Source organism: Dermacentor andersoni, chromosome 1, assembly GCF_023375885.2.
Source record: "Dermacentor andersoni chromosome 1, qqDerAnde1_hic_scaffold, whole genome shotgun sequence".
In the NCBI taxonomy this organism is placed as follows: domain Eukaryota; kingdom Metazoa; phylum Arthropoda; class Arachnida; order Ixodida; family Ixodidae; genus Dermacentor; species Dermacentor andersoni.
Window position 1 is genome coordinate 229,132,037 of NC_092814.1, and position 12,436 is coordinate 229,144,472.

At 45.1% G+C, this 12,436-nt stretch overlaps 1 pseudogene; it reads right to left on the minus strand.

Annotated features, from left to right (window-relative positions):
- Positions 1-3,563: 3,563 nt before the first annotated feature.
- Positions 3,564-12,436, minus strand: part of LOC126547971 (uncharacterized) — a 40,383-nt pseudogene continuing 31,510 nt past the window's right edge.

The window sequence follows — 12,436 nt, forward strand, 5'->3', positions numbered from 1 at the left end:
ATGTGGTCATACGAAATAAATAATTTTTTTTAAATTTGTCATGCTTTCAAAGACTTCATTGAATTGCCCACAATATTACCGACTACTTCTAGTACTTTAATAGACGTATGCCTATCAGATACACACCGCAATGACATCAAAGCAGGGGCGAGATTGGAGATCTTTGTTCAATACGCGTTCTGTTCAGTTGCTGCAACGTCACAAAGTGGCAGTATGCAAAATTTGTGAGAACGGGGCAGAGAGAGCAGCCAATCGGCAAGCGGTGAACTCCCCGGAACTTTACTTCCCTCGTTTGTCATCTGCTTGCAGACAGTATACTACAAAACGAAATGTTTCTCGTCTTCCAATGAATCAAATCTTTATCTAAAAAATATATTTTGTTCTTCCCAAGCTTAAACACGTTTTCAAATAGTAATACCTGTGACTACCACAATTTATAACTATTAGTTTCTCAGCGTCGTCCATAGGTGGTGTCGCGCACAGCGAGGGGAAAAAAGGAAAAAAAGAAAAGAAAAAGAAGCGACGGGAAGAGTCACGCACTTTTCAAGAGGCAACAACATTCTAGTGGCTCGTTGGCACCCGATGATGGGGTCGAGTTCGCTGCCCAACCAACGCACTATTTGTTTCGGGAAACGAAAGCGACGCCGGAGTTCGCTTTCTGCCATTTCTTCAAACGCGTTTCGCACCTCCACTGTTCTTGTTCCTCCTCAAGCAACGCCAATGCAACAACCGAACTTCCCATCGCAAGCTCAATTTTCTCGAATTAAACTATCGATTAGATTCGAACGTGCCATTCCGCGGCCGAAGCCGCCGTTTAGATCAAATCCGATCCACCAAACGTGCCACGCGAAGCCGGTCTTGTACAAGCGTATGATCGCTCCAAACTTCCCAACTCCAGTCGCGTTCGGCGCCTAGCAGATGACGTGCTTGGTTGCAAGATGATTGACAGGAGCGTGTCGTCATTTTGACGTCACCAAAAACGTGGCCGCGCCCCGCGGCTGGCGACGTCGGCGCGCAGTAGGCCAATCGTGCGCGCCGGTAACCGAACGAACGCCCCGAACAACGACCTTCGGTCGCACCCTAGTCCTAGTTGTTCATGTAAGCGATCACCTTTATTAATGTTTTGCGAAATTAAAATGAATTCCTACAAAAGGAAACCCCGTCGCCAAGCTCACTTCCATCGTAAGATAAACGATCACAAGCTATAGAATTTTAAGCTCCTGCTATTAAGTGAACAATGGGAAAATGTTTATTGTGAATCCGACGATGGGATGGCCTACAGCGTCTTGTCGCAGCACTTGCGTGAATATTAACATATCCTTTCCACTGCCACAATAACACAACAAAAATCAAAAAACAAGAAAACCATGGATAGATAACACTTTGCACAGACGTATAAAACATAAGAATTCAATGTATCAAGTTTTTCAGAATCCGCGATCAAGAAGTGCTAACAGAATGCAAATAATATATAAAAATAAACTAAATAGCAACTTCAAAAAGGCTAAAGACGCATACTTCGAGAAACTTTTTTATCGGCTGCGCAATCAACCAAAGAAATTGTGGGAAGCAGTAAATAACCTAGCAGGAAGAACAAAAAATGATGAATTTCACATAGCCAGGACGACAGCGGGAAACATGTGAATAGCTGGCGATATGAATAGAATTTAATAAAAGCAGATGCTTCTCCACTTGAGGCAGAAAGCTGCAGGAATGATAATGAAGGTATAATCGAGGTTAGTGAAACTATCTTCTTGAAGCCAACAGATTCCATCGAAGTAGCAGCAGTAATAAAGAAACTGAAACGTAATGTAGCAGCGGCTATAGATGGAATTATTTCTAACGTAGTAATACATGTTGCGCATGAGAATAACGAAGTGTTGGCGTACTTACCGAATTTAACGTTATCTACTGGAATTTTTCCAGAAGAATTGAAAATAGCCCGAGTTACACCGATACATAAAGGTGGGAATCAAGGACAATTAACTAATTATAGACCAATATATGTTTTAACCGTGTTTTCGAAAATTCTCGACCACATAATTTGCCACAGTGTAGCAAAAAATTTTAACGCTCGCAAGGTAATTTCAAATAGTCAATACGGTTTCCAAAAGAATAAATCCACCAAACAAGCTCTTCTATATATTAAAGATAACGTAATAGCGAATATTAAAGACAAAAATTCTACCCGTGGTTTATTTTTAGACCTGAAGAAGGCTTTTAATTCCATGGACGATGTTATTAAGAAAATTGTGGAAGTACGGAATACGAGGTGTTGCAGCTCAGTTGCTTGAAAGCTATTTAAATAATCGGCAACAGTTCATGCGTATGCAGGGTGCTTCGTCTAACTTTTTAACGCTTCAACATGGCGTCCCTCTGGGCTCCAATTTAGGTCCGTTGTTATTTATAATCTTCGTAGACGATATAGTTAACATACCTAATTCACCAAATTGATAATTTATTTATTTATTTATTTACAGTACCCTCAGAGTAAATATACATTACACAGGGGAGAGGCTACATAAAGGAAGTAAAAAAATGATATACAGGAAAGGCACAGTATAAGTAAAAATAGAAAATTATACTAGCTCACTAATTTACACAAAAAATAGTAGTCGTAGTTCACCATAGAAATCTCATTATACATTTCAATATACAGGTTGGGAATTATAGGTAAATACATACATAGTTAATTTGAAAAAGTAGTACTTATACAATAACAAGTCACATGATATATTGAACGCAAGTTTCATGATTTACATGTAGTTAACTAAAGCATTTCTAAATTGAACAGGATTACTTAGATTAACAATAGATGCTGGCAGACCATTCCATTCGTTGCATGTTTTAGGTAAAAATGATTGCGAATGTGTTAGTGCGTTAGAGCGAGGAACATGTACCTTATGCGTATGATCTCTACGTGAGAAGATGAATGGTGCTGGGTTAATCCACGCCGACCGAAGCGCAGCGTTCTGGTAGTAAATCTTATGAAATAAGCATAGACGTGATTGTTTCCTGCGGGTTAATAGCGAAGGTAGGTTCAGAGTAGTCTTCATTTGTGTTGCGCTTGCTGTACGATGGTAATTAGCTAGTATAAATCGAGCGGAGCGATTCTGGACACTTTCAAGGCAGTTAATTGAGGTGGCATAATGTGTGCCGATGATACGAATCTATTCTTTAGATCACGTAACCTGGATGAATTAGAACACAGTGTGAATCGCTACCTTGAGTCAAATCAAATCAAATCAGTTTATTCCCGTTTTCTTACAAAAACTGAGGGCGGCAAGAAAAAAGCAGTCTTTACGACCGCTTGACAAGCCTCGCCACCCCTAGAAAGAGGCAGTTTTGCAGCGACTACAATAGGCACATGAATGTTCGCACATGTCAGTTGAATATCAGTTGATGACACACGGAAAAGCAAGACATATTGCCCATCAGCAAGTCCTTTTTTTTTTTTGCTTTGTGCTCACAAGTAATGATTAGATATAGTGAAAAAATGAATGTCCCCCCCCCCCCCCCCATATGATTTACAATTTCACACACATTTGCACACATTACAGGACTTAGCCTACAAACGTGTTCCGGACAGTCGCGGCAGACATACTGTGTAAGATGTCATAGAATGTCGTGTTCAGGTATTTAGGAAGCATATATTTTAGTGTGGAAAAGTCATAGTTTGTTATGCAATGGGGCAAGGTATAGGTAATTCGTTTTCGTGTCACGTATGGAGTCTGATGTGGTGTAAGTACTACAATGCTAGAAAAAAAAAAATCTGTTGTTTTCGGCTGTTACTCTTTTGTAGAAGGACGCAAACCTGTAGTCGAACAATCTGTTTATGTGTATTATTTTGTATTCCAGGTATATAGGACGTGTGGGAGCGTCATACGGCACATTAGCAATTATGCGAAGTACTCTTTTCTGCAAATATACAAGCTTTTGGATGTTGGATGCAGTAGTTCTTAACCAGACGAGGAAGCAATACGACACACAAGAATAAAAGAATGCATAATAAAGATTCAGCTTTGCCTCGGCAGGCAGAATGCGTTTGTTTCGCGAAATAATCCCAATGTATCTCAAAAGAGCTACGCAGACATTGCTGATGTGGGCGTCCCAGGACATGGTAGCGGTAAATACAACACCAAGTGAAGTAAAAGCTTCCACATACTCGATGGGAGCATCGCCCAGATACAGCGATGGCGCACTGGTTATTTTCAGCCCCTTGGGATGGAATAACAAAGCCTTCGTTTTCTTTGTTTATTTTTAATGCGTTTAATGATGACCAGCCAAATAGTGAAGCTAATACTGTATTTGCAGTTTCAGTTAGTTCTTTGATGTTGGGCGAGGAGAAAAACATTCTGGTATCGTCTGCGTATATGATGTATTTACCGAAAGGACTGATACTGCAAATGTCGTTAATGTATACGTTGAATAGAAGCGGTCCCAACAGACTTCCCTGCGGTACGCCATTTGTTATTGCTAACAGCTCGGATGAATAGTGATTTGAAATAACATACTGGCGGCGAGCGCTAAAATATGATTTAATGAGACTAGCACGATGGCTGAAACAAAATAAATTATAGCTAAACACGGCAAAAACAACATACATTATATTCAACTCGCGGAATACACACACATATATATAGGGATCTAACCATTAATTATAAAGGAATAAAATTGCAGCAGGTAAAAAAAACCAGAAGTTTCTTGGAGTGGTGTTTAATGAGGCATTAAAGGGAAGCTGAAGAGTATGTCGAATTCAATAAGACGCTCATATACGGATGCGGGAACCTTATAAACCATGAAGGTAAAATTTTGGGGGGGATTTTTCACTTAGAAGCGACGCAATCGTCGGTTAAAATTGCGCTGTAGCTCCGCCCCCCGTCGAGCGCCGCGCGCTGCTGCTGACGCTGACGATGCGAGCGGAGACCGGAAACGGCGGCGTAGTGACGTCAACACTGGTGTTCCGCTCCTTCGCAGCCTCCGCGACCGTGCCTAACCGGGCTTATTTCTGCGTGCGTGCCGTCCTAATCTGCTTCGCTCGACCCTACATTCCTTTATTTGTGTGTATATAGGAGTGGTAGTTGACGTGCGCAGCATCAATTGAACTTGTTGGCCGATCATGCCGGCGTTCTGTGCAGCCTACGCTTGCACGAACACCAGCGGCCGCGACGATGTTCCGATGTTCCATTAGTTCCTGCAAGACAAGAAGCTTTCAGCTAAGTGGGAGGCTGCTGTGAAGCGAAACAACTTCAAGCGCTCAAGAACAAGTGTTGTGCTCTAACCACTTCCGTGACGATTACTACCGGAGTTTATCAATAATGCGTGCTTTGAGTTCTCCTAAAAAAATAGTTAGCACGCTGAACGGAAGGTGCATGTTTATCGCCCACCCTTGACGCAGGTTTCATTGCCAAGCGCCGCAAATTTTCTATTCGCACGTGTGTTGTGAAACAGCCTGCATGCAGCTACCATAACGCAGTGCAAGTGTAAAGTTTGCATGTGTTGGAAAGCCTGCTCACGCCAAGACGCTGCACTCCCCCTTCTCTCGCACACATAAGAAACCGACCATCTCACGTAGCCGACGGAATTCGCCGGTTACGAGTAGCGTGCGGATGGCGCGCTGATGAAGCTTCTATACTACACGTGCTACAACAGCCGGTAAACTTTTCCCGCGTTTAAACCGTCTGTGTAGATTTCCGACAGCTTTGGGACAGCGCACAAATGCTGAAGATCGCATCACCGCTGACGTCCTACGAGGAGGCATGCAGGAACATAACACTACAGTTGTTTGCCCGGAAACGTACTCACTGGAACGCTGAATGCAGCTTAGCAAAAAACATACTCGCCAAAGAACATTTCCAACACAAGGAGATGCTAACACTTCGCCTTCGTTCCCTTGGAAAGCAATGCTTGCACCAGCATCTTTTGCTTCTTGGAGAGGCCGGCTCTTCGCAATCGGCTCGTACATGTAGTATGTACAAGTATGTACGTACGTGTAGTATGTACAAGTATAAACCCCTTACAAGTGACCTTGCACGCGACAGCGACAGCACTACAAGCGAGGCGATGGCTGTCGCGTTCACTCGTCGTCTGCAAGCCGAACTCAACGCGAGCGATGGCTTTGAGCGACGACTTCCCGGAATGAGGGCAGCAATATACGCGCCGAAACTAGCGTGACGCATGCTTTATCAATTTAAGTTGATGTATTTTACTGAAGAAGGAGCATAAAATATTTCTGAAGGTCTTGCACTAGGTTCTTATTCTTGCACGTGTAAAATTCAATAGTTTGCTCGTTCCGTGCGACAAACAGCAGGATTTGAGTTATGTACATCCAGTTTCGGCTTCGCACAATTGGCTAGTCGCTCATAGCATCATTGACCACGCCTCGAATCTTCGCCCTCCGACGCGTCCCTACGCTTGCTTGTTCGTTCTGGAAGATGACATATTCTAACGTCATAATGTTCACCCTGAAGGCCCTGCCCTCCTCTTCGTCGTTCCCAACACCTTCGTTCCGTGGTTTCCCATGAACTTCACGACGACCCTACTGCTGGACACCTCGGCGTCTCTCGCACTTACGACCGAGTCCGCCAGCGCTTCTTCTGGTCCGGGCTTGCCCGCGCCGTCCGACGATACGTTGCTGCGTGCGAGAAATACCAACGCCGCAAAACACCGTCGACGCTACCTGCTGGCTACCTTCAACCTCTCGGCATCCCTTCCGAACCATTTTTTTTTTTTTTCGCGTTGGATTAGACTTGCTGGCCCCTTCCCTTAATCAACATCTGACAACACGTGGTTCGCCATCGCCACCGATTACGCCACACGCTTCCCCATCACGCGAGCGCTTCGAACAAGCTGCGCCTCAGATGTTGCCGATTTCCTGCTACACAACGTTATTTTACAACATGGAGCACCAGGTCATCTGCTGACTGATCGTGGCCGCACTTCCCTCTCACGAGTCATCGCCGACATTTTGAAGGCATGTTCAACGCGCCACAGCTCACAACGTCATACCACCCGCAAACCGACGACCTCACAGAACGTCTTAATCTGACCTCTACAGACATGCTTTCGAGGTATGTTTAGTCAGACCACACCGATTGAGATCTCTCTCTGCCCTATGTAACATTCACCTACGGTTCGTCGCGCCATGACACCGCTGGTCGCTCTCCGTTCTTCCTGTTGTATGGTCGAAAACCTACGCTGCCTCTGGACACACTACTTCCATCTCGCATAGCCACGACTAGTGAATATGCAAGTGATGTCATTACTTGAGCCGGACATGCACTTCGCATTGCCCACGCTCGTCTCTTGACATCGCAAGAGAACCAGCGGCGTTTGTACAATCAATGACACCGAGATGTGTCCTTTACGCCCAATTCGCTGGTACTTCTCTGGTCCCCGTCTCGTCACGTTGCGCTCTCACAAAAGATTCTCTCTCAGTACACAGGCCCCAACCGATTGCTTCGTGCCATGACGCCGGTTACTTAGGAGATCGTCCTCGCTACTCCTACTACATCATCTTCAACGCAATCAAGGGAGATTGTCCACGTCTCTCGCCTTAAATATTCTACCACTCTACTGCTGTCAACGATCTTTAGATCCGCTGCGACGCCGTTTTTGCCGCCGGGGATAATGATATGCACGTTCATTAGAAAGGTCGGAACAAAGTCGTCCCTACGAAGAATAGGCTCACGCTCAAGCTGTTAGCTAGACTGTCCAGCGTTGCGATTCGCTAAGTACATCGTGCACACTCTTCTGTGTCGTCAGTGCTCCATTCGCGAAACAATATCGACGGCCTAAATCATAAATCTGCTTCCAACAGTAACTATACTTTAACTTTTTCTTTTAAATGCAACAAATCTTATGAAATTTAATGCAGTAGTTGCCGAGAAAACCTATTTCTCCTTTCCCATGTGTTTATATTGGAGCCCCTGAGCTAAAGCTTCATCTTAACGAGAAAAACTGCATAGGGAAGAAACATGGGAACACACTAGGTTCAACTCAACCGGAAGTAGGCAACACTTGAGTCACTGCGTGAGTGTGGCGACGACATTACGATGGCAGCCCGGTGTAAAAGTTGAGGGGGAACGAGACGAGGCTTGAGACGAGCGTAATGCTTAACCAATCATACCAGTTTTATTACAGCGCGCCGACGCAAAACTCCCGTGAGAAAGCACTCCATGAGAGATACCGTCTATGTCCATACCTTATGACACATATTGTAGTTTACAAGTTCTAGCAGGGGCGTTTGGAAGGTGGATCCACTTGAAACGAATTCTCAGGATGACAGCAATTTCGAGACATTAATTCCCGAACTTTGCGGAGAAATGCATTCGCATTCCATTTACTTTTCAGCTTCAATGCATGAAACATCATTTTCTTAAGAAAATAAGTGGAACGAGGATGCATTTTTACCACAAGTTTGACGGCATATATCTCGTAAATGGTGTCAACCAGGCAATTCTTTTCAAGTAGATATGCCTTGCAGTCTCACCGCTAGAATATGTAAATTGCAATATGTGCCATGTGGTAATTAGTTAAAAATTTAATTAATGAATTGTTATTTAGTCAATTATGCATTACAATATTTTGTGCAAGTAGTCTCCGCCTCTTTGAGTAGACCAGCTCATGGACTAGAATTGTGCTATCTGCCACCGGCAAGATTGGAAAAATTTTGAAAATGTTAGCTGAAACACCTTGTATAGGCAAGAACTCCCTGTAACATTCGTAGCCCCCTACTTCTCACGGAACGCAAAACTTCTAGAGACGAAGACGAAGTGTCTGCGAGCCAGAACGCTATTTCTCTAGCTTAACTATTTTTCCTTATTTCTGCGTACATCTTTGGAGAGCCAGCATAGTTCGTGGCGCGGATGCAAGTTGACGTCCACGTGCCTCTGCCGGGAATGGTGACTTCAGCGGCGGCTGCGTCTAGGAAGCGGACCGGCCTCCAGAGCGACACCGACGGCGATGACACCAGCGTCTACTCGCTCAGCAGTGAGGACTTCTCCGATGACGTCTTCGAGCTTGTGCGGAGCCGCAAGGCGAAACGAAGACACACCACCAGGACATCCATGTCTTCGAGCACGCCAACGGTAGGACCAACTCAGAATACCGCAGTCAGTACGATTCTATTTGTACAAGAACTCGCTACCGACAACCTGAGGCGACTCAACAGACAGTCCGTATCGGTGAAACTTGAAGCGGTGGCGCCAAATCAGACAGCAGACGTTAGAGTCAACACACAAAAAATGTGTTGGCTATCGACGTCACACATGAGACTGCGCTGAGAAATTTTACTAAAGTTACAGAACTAGGTGGCATTAAGCTCCGCTCGTAGATCCCCCAGAACAGTGGTTCAACTACTGGTGTCATCTACGACGTGGACGTCTCCATCTCCAGCGCCGACTTGCCGATTCTAGTGAAGCCTGCCGTTGATGGCGTCGCCATAACACATGTGTATCGCCTCGGCACATCCCGCTGTGTGAAAATTATATTCAAGGGCGAGACTCTCCCTTCGCACGTCAAGGTGGGCCACTTTAGACACCCTGTGCGACAATTCATCCCAAGGCCACTGCAATGCCGCAAATGTATGAGGCTGGGACACGTGAGTGCCGTGTGCGAGAACACGAGAGTTTGCTCACGCTGCAACGAGCCCCACGATACAGACTCTTGTGCAGCCACGGTTCTCAAATGCACCGATTGCCTTGGGTCCCATGATGCTTCCTCAAAGGAATGCCCCAAAATAAAGAAGGAAAAGGCGATCTTGAAGCAGATGGCGAGAGACCATTCGTTTCGTCGGGACGCTGTTGCGTCCGTTAGAAAGCGTCACTCCCGACGCCGCCGGACTTCAAAGAACGCTGATACCTCTATGAAGAGTACGCCCCATCTGACAACACCTCCTCCTCTGCCCCCTAGGCCTGGGGCAATTCAATCTAAATCTGATAAGGTCATGGCGGAGAACAATACAACTTGGTCCTCACTACTAAAGCAACAGCCAAAGCCAGAACAGCGGAAGTCACAACCGAAGCCACAGCTGATGCCACAGCCAATGTCACAGCCAATGCCACAGTCGGTGGTACAGCCGATGCCACAGCCGGAGGAGATGCCACAGCCGGAGGCGATACCGCAGCCGGTGCCACAACCGGAGGCGATGCCGCAGCTGATGCCACAGCCAGAGCCGGAACCACGTCAAGTGATACAGCTGCGCATGGCTGTAGAGCGAGCAGCGCGGGTTCCTGACAAATTGCCCGAAGAAGACCAGCAAGTCGTTATGATGCTCCGGTCTCTGATGAATACCCTTCGAATGCTCTTAGATAACCTGCACACTCCGTCAGCGCTAAGTGCAATGCAAGTGCTGGATGCTCTCAATTCAGTACTTGCAACTCTTGAGTAAGCATCATGACTCACCCGCATCATTATATTCGCACTGAAGTGAGAACGGCCGGGGTTTAGCTTAAAAATATACTGCCACGCACTGCAACGTACTGCTGACGCCCACCGGATCCTTGGTCTTCACTGGTGACTTCCACGTGCATCACCAGCTATGAACCACCAAGATTGACGGCAGCCTAACGTATCAACGGAGCCCTTTCTTTGACTTGACTGATTTCCAAGCACTTTGCTGCGTGCACAAAAGTGTTTCCTCTATACGCACTTTCCTCTTTCTGTTCCCCATTTCCCTTCCCCCAGTGTAGGGTAGCAAACCGGACGCTCGTCTGGTTGACCTCCATGCTTTTCCTCTCGTTGCTATCTCTCTCTCTCTCTCTTTCTCTATCGCTCTCAAAACTTCTACAAAACTTCTTGAAATGTTTTGAAAGATGCGTAGTCGTCTTAGTATACCGGGTGCGTATTTTTTATACCATACATAATTTTTAAAGATCGTCTGTCGCAGATAGCATAATCTAAGTCCTTGCGCTAGAATATACAAGAAGGCCTAAATTACTTGTACCAGTAATAGAAGTGCATAATTAACGAATTAGTAAAATTCAGTAATTAACTTTTAATTACTTATTTTACGCAGGCATTACAATTTACCAATGGTAGCCGGTGAGTTCGCAAGGCTATCCACTTGGAACGAATTTTAAGGATGTCACCAGCTTCAAAGTATTCATTCTCAAAGTGTGCGACGAAATGCATGGGCGTTCAAGTTACTTTTGTACCTCAATGAAGAAATATGGCGGTTTGTTAAAAAAGTAAGTGGAAAAATAGTGCATTTTTACTGAAAGCTTTACGGCGTATATCTCGAAACCCGTGCGATCCTTAGAAGTCCTTCCTAGTGAATATGCCTTGCCAACTCACCGGCTATAATTCGCAAATCGCAATAAGCGCCGTCAATTAATCAAAATGATAATTAGTGAATGACTGCTAATTAGCCGATTATGCATTTCGATTTTTCGGGCGAGTAATGTCCGCCGCTTCGAGTAATACAACTCAAGGATTATTAGAGTTACCCCATTTGCCACAAGTTATTTCTGAAAATTCTGTATGGTCTTAATAAAAGCGGCCCGTATTATGCAAAGTTCAAGAAACACTTGCGACAAGACGTTTAAGGACAGACGTTTTTAGAATATCCACCTCGAGAGAAAATGCAGATTTAGCTAGCAGCCTTTCTTTTACAATGTATATTTGAGTTTTTGGATTGGTTAGAAAAGTTTTTGAAGAACGGTTCAGTTTCCTGTACATTTAAATGTTAGGCGTAACGTTAAGAGAAAGGAAGAGAGCAGTGTGGATCAGAGAGAAAACGTGGATAGCCGATGTTCTAATTGACATTTAGAGAAAAAAAATGGAGCTGGGCAGGCCACGTAGTCCGTAGGGTAGATAACCGGTGGAACGTTAGAGTTAGGGTGCCAAGGGAAGGGAAGCGTAGTCGAGGACGGCAGAAAACTGGGTGATGAAATGAGGATATTTGCAGGTGGAAATTAAAATTAGCTAGCGCAAGACAGGGGTAATTGGAGGTCGCAGGGAGAGGTCTTCGTTCTGCAGTGGACATAAAAATAGGCTGATGAAGATTATGATGATGACATTGAAATTTGAGGGGCGGGGGGGTTGCTTTGTCTTGAGTCTCCGCAAGGATTGAAGCTGATGTACTTGTGCTTAGACTTGAACCACTTTTTATCGAAGCCGAGAAACGCATTTGAAGTTAAATTACAAACTATTTCATAAATACTTTGCCGCAAAAAGTTCTTCAATGCGTTCAGCAGAAGAGGAGTTATTGGCAATAAAACACACCCTTCGTGATGCTTCCGCTCCTTCTTCAATGATTTGCACTGCGAAGGCTACGGCGGTGCGGGGTGTGCCCACAACGCTCATCCTACTGAACGTCACCGTGGCACGCGGTTTAAATTTGATTTTGAATGTTCACGTAGACGCCGCTATTTCCGATACCGGCGCCTACGGCGCGCCAAACGTAAGCCCCTCTATTTAGCCAAGCGCGGTTGTT